This window comes from Hyperolius riggenbachi, chromosome 10 (genome assembly GCF_040937935.1).
Source record: "Hyperolius riggenbachi isolate aHypRig1 chromosome 10, aHypRig1.pri, whole genome shotgun sequence".
Taxonomy (NCBI): Eukaryota; Metazoa; Chordata; class Amphibia; order Anura; family Hyperoliidae; genus Hyperolius; species Hyperolius riggenbachi.
Genome location: NC_090655.1, coordinates 255,478,842 through 255,483,841, shown reverse-complemented (window position 1 = coordinate 255,483,841; position 5,000 = coordinate 255,478,842).

The following is a 5,000-nucleotide window of genomic DNA, read 5'->3' as shown; positions in this document are numbered from 1 at the left end:
CCAATACACAACTGGGACAACACAGTTTTCAACCCGGGCACCTCAGAAAAATTAAACCTTTTTTTTTTTTTAATGGTTTTTTGGTTTTTGGTTTTACAACCAATATAGCTATTGTTTGACGTAATAGCTGGTGGCAGAGTGGCAGCAGAAGAAGGTAATTCTGTGTACCCTGGCAGTGGGAAACACAGACAGACAGCAGAAGGGCAGTACACAGCAGCCCACTGTAGGTGTAAAATGTGTGGCTGCAGGCGACGTAATAGTCAAAGTGAACCAGGCTGGCTTAGTGAGCAGGAGCCAGGAGGTGGTAAAGGGTGGTAAGGCACATTAACGATGGTTCCGGCAGCCAGTTCATGTCCCCCTCTCGCCGACAACAGGGGCCAGGAACTCGCCTTCCACCCACGCCTGGTTCATCTTGAGAAACGTCAGTCTGTCCACAGACTTGTGAGACAGACGTGAGCGTTTCTCGGTGACCACGCCACCAGCTGCACTGAAGCAGCGCTCGGACAGCACGCTGGAAGGGGGGCAGGACAGCACTTCCAGGGCGTACTGCGCCAGCTCGCTCCAGATCTCCATGCGCTTGACCCAATACTCCATGGGATCAACAGGGGCATCGCTGTCAAGCCCGCTGTACGACCCCATGTAGTCAGCCACCATGCGGGTCAGGCGCTGGCTGTGACCGGAGGAGGATGCTGCTGCATGCATCTCCTCTCTAGTCACTGCTGCCGGAGCCTCTACAGTCCTGTAGAGCTCGTGGCTGAGAGACAGCAGGTCTGTGGGGCGCTTGCTGCTGCTGGATGCAGGCACCTGCTGCTGCCTCTGTGCTGGCTGCTGGACAGTGGGGGTGGAAGGCTGGGGGAAGGCTTCCTCCAAGCGCTCAACAAGGGCCTGCTGCAAGCTCCTTATTTGTTGCGCTGGGTCTCCTCCTGCAGGCGGCAGGAACTGGCTCAACTTCCCCTTGAGGCGTGGGTCCAACATCATGCTGATCCAGATCTCCTCCCTCTGCTTCATCTGGATCACCCTGGGGTCCCTGCGCAGGCACGTCAGCATGTGCGCTGCCATTGGGAAGAGGCGGGCCACGTCTGCTGGCACATCGACGTCAGTGCTGTCCTCATCCTCCTCCTCTGCCGCCTCATCCTCTCTCCACCCCCGCACCAACTCAGCTGCGCTGTGCTGATCCCCCTCATCAGCAGCCAGGTCAGGGACCTCCACCAAGTCCTCCTCCTCCTCCCCCTCAGAGGTGGACTGCGCAGCTGGTTGCCGCTCCTGCTGGTCCAAGGCTGCCGCTCCCTGTTCCAGCAAAGCATCGAGGGCCCTGTTCAGCAGAGAAACCAGGGGCACCCACTCGCAGACCATAGCATGGTCCCTGCTCACCATGTTTGTGGCCTGCAGGAAGGGAGCCAGCACAAAGCACACCTGCTGCATGTGCCTCCAGTCATCATCGGGGACGATGGACGGGATGTTGCTGGTCTTGTCCCTTCTCTGAGCTGCGGAAACAGTGGCCAGGGCAAGGTACTGGTTGACAGCGTGCCTCTGTTCAACCAGACGCTCCAACATCGCCAGGGTGGAGTTCCAGCGAGTCGGAACGTCAAGGATCAGCCGATGGCGTGGCAGATCCAGCTCCTTTTGCACGTCTTCCAGGCTCGCACAGGCTGCAGCCGAGCGCCGGAAGTGACGCACAACATTCCTTGCCGTTTCCAGCAGTTCGCCCATCCCCTGGTAGGTGCGCAGGAACTTCTGCACCACCAGGTTCAGCACGTGGGCAAGACAGGGGATGTGGGTCAGGTTTCCCCTGTCTATTGCGGCAACCAGATTGGCCCCATTGTCGGCCACCACCTCTCCGACTCTGAGGCCTCTGGGGGTCAGCCAAATCCTCTCCAAATCCTCTCCTGCTCCTGGAGTTTGGCCAACACATGGGTTGCCGTCAGCTTGGTCTTCCCAAGGCTGACCAAGTGCAGCAGCGCTTGGCAGTGGCGGGCCTTCACGCTGCTGCTGAGGCGGGGGGTTTGGCCAGGTGTGCCGGAGGATGGCAGAGGATCGGAGGAACCTGCTGCAGTTCCCCTGACCCTGCGGGGTGGCACCACCCACTGTGTTGCTGCTGCTGCTGTGCCCGCTGCTGCTCTCCCATCCTCACCCCCTTCCACCAAGCTGACCCAGTGGACAGTGAAGGACAGGTAGCGGCCTGTCCCGAAGCGGCTGCTCCAGGAGTCCATGGTGACGTGGACCCTTTCACCAACCGCGTGCTCCAGCCCTCGCTCCACATTGGCCATCACAAAGCGGTGCAGTGCAGGAATGGCCTTGCGGGCAAAGAAGTGTCTGCTGGGGAGCTGCCAGTCTGGGGCTGCGCAAGCAAGCAGCGCACGAATGTCGCTCCCCTCCTGCACGAGCGTGTACGGCAGGAGTTGGGAGCACATGGCCCGTGCCAGCAAGCCGTTCAGCTGCCGCACGCGACGGCTGCTGGGAGGCAGAGCCCTAACCACCCCCTGGAAGGACTCGCTCAAAAGGCTCTGGCGTGGCCTTTTGCTGACACGGGAATCAGCAGACACAGCAGAGGAGGCCACTGAGGACTGGCTGCCAGAACAGGCCTCAGTGTCGGCGGCAGGAGTTGCAGAGGGGGGAGGAGCAGTGCGTTTCCGCACTCCTGCTGGTGCTGCTGGAGGAGCAGGAGGGCGGGTGGCTGCTGTTGCTGCTGCTGCTGCTGAAGGCTGTGCAGTGATGGGTGTGGTGCCACTGCCAGCACCAGATGCCTTCAGCCTCTGGAACTCCTCATGCTGGTGGAAATGTTTAGCCGCAAGGTGGTTGATGAGCGAGCTGGTGCAGAACTTTAAGGGGTCTGCACCTCTGCTCAACTTCCGCTGACAGTGGTTGCAAGTGGCGTACTTGCTGTACACAGTGGGCATGGTGAAATATCGCCAGATTGGTGACTTAAACATCCCCCTACGGCATGGAAGCGCTGCTGCCTGTCTCCCTGTGGTGGTTGGGGGGGGGGCTTGGGTGCGGCTGGTGGTGGTACTGGCAGATGCTGCTGCTGCTGCTGCTGAGCCTGAGACACCAGCAGGCTGTGGGACCTGCCTACTGCTGCTGCCAATGCTTGCAATGATGCGCCTCCTTGCAAGGCCCACAAGAGCATCCTCCTCCTCCTCCTCAGAGCTGCTGAGGACGACATCCCCTGGAGGTGGTGGCACCCAGTCTCTGTCTGTCACCGGGTCATCATCATCCTCCCCCTCCTGAAACATGTCCTGCTGGGATGAGGACCCCCCAAACTCCTCTCCTGATGCATGGATGGGCTGCTTGACTGTCGCCACAGTCTTGCTGTCCAATCCCTCATCCCCCAAAGTGCCCATCAGCATCTCCTCCTCAAGATCGCCAACAACAGCAGACAATTTACTCATGATGCCTGGGGTCAAAAGACTGCTGAATGACAGGTCGGCGAGTGACGGTGAACTGGCCTCCTCCCCAGACCCTGCTGGGCGGCTGCTGCGAACAGGGGTGGTGGTGGTGGTGGTGGTGAGGGTGGAGGCCTCGGATGCAGAGCTGATGGCGGGCTGCTCATCCTCCGTCATGAGTTGCACCACAGTGTCTGCATCCTTTTCCTCAATGGGACGTTTCCGACCCGGCTGGAGGAAAATGGGAGCAGGTGCTACACGCTGCTGCTGCTGTGTCTCTGCAGCGTGAGTTGCAGATGCTCCTGCTGGGCGGCGCCCAAGGCGTCCACGGCCAGTGGCTATGGGAGGAATGTTAGCCACTGACGCTGCTGCTGCTGCTGCGGAACTGTGCATGGTGGCGCGCCCGCGGCCGCGGCTTGCCACAATGCTGCTCCCTCTCCTCCTGATTCCCTTGCTGCCCTTCCCCTTGCCCAAACCGCGCTGGCTGCCACTTCCAGACATCTTCAATGTTTTGGGCGTATAGAGAAAAGTTTTTTAAAAGGGCGGCTGAAAAGTGGGGTACTTTAATGGAGTGGGTTGGTTGGGGAGGTGACTGAGTGAGTGTCCCCTAGTACAGTAAGTAAGTAGTAACAGTCAGGAAGTACAACTAGCAGTTACAATAATCAGTAGTAATCACAAGTAAATTTAGTGTGTGTACACTCAGACAGTGAGTGCACGCACGCAGGAGCTAGTAGCCTATGGACAGTGACTGAGTGTCCTAGACTCCTAGTACAGTAAGAGTAAGTAGTAACAGTAAGTAGAACTAACTAATTACGATAATCAATCAGCGATCAGAAGGAAATAGAGTGTGTGTTGTGTGTGTACACTCAGACAGTGAGTGCACGCACGCAGGAGCTAGTAGCCTATGAACACAGTGACTGAGTGTCCTAGACTCCTAGTACAGTAAGAGTAAGTAGTAACAGTAAGTAGAACTAACTAATTACAATAATCAATCAGCGATCAGAAGGAAATGGAGTGTGGGTGTGTGTACACTCAGACAGTGAGTGACCGCACGCAGGAGCTAGTAGCCTATGGACAGTGACTGAGTGTCCTAGACTCCTAGTACAGTAAGAGTAACTAGTAACAGTAAGTAGAACTAACTAATTACAATAATCAATCAGCGATCAGAAGGAAATGGAGTGTGGGTGTGTGTACACTCAGACAGTGAGTGCACGCACGCAGGAGCTAGTAGCCTATGAACACAGTGACTGAGTGTCCTAGACTCCTAGTACAGTAAGTGTAAGTAGTAACAGTAAGTAGAACTAACTAATTACAATAATCAATCAGCGATCAGAAGGAAATAGAGTGTGGGTGGTGTGTGTACACTCAGACAGTGAGTGACCGCACGCAGGAGCTAGTAGCCTATGAACACAGTGACTGAGTGTCCTAGACTCCTAGTACAGTAAGAGTAAGTAGTAACAGTAAGTAGAACTAACTAATTACAATAATCAATCAGCGAACAGAAGGAAATGGAGTGTGGGTGTGTGTACACTCAGACAGTGAGTGCACGCACGCAGGAGCTAGTAGCCTATGAACACAGTGACTGAGTGTCCTAGACTCCTAGTACAGTAAGAGTAA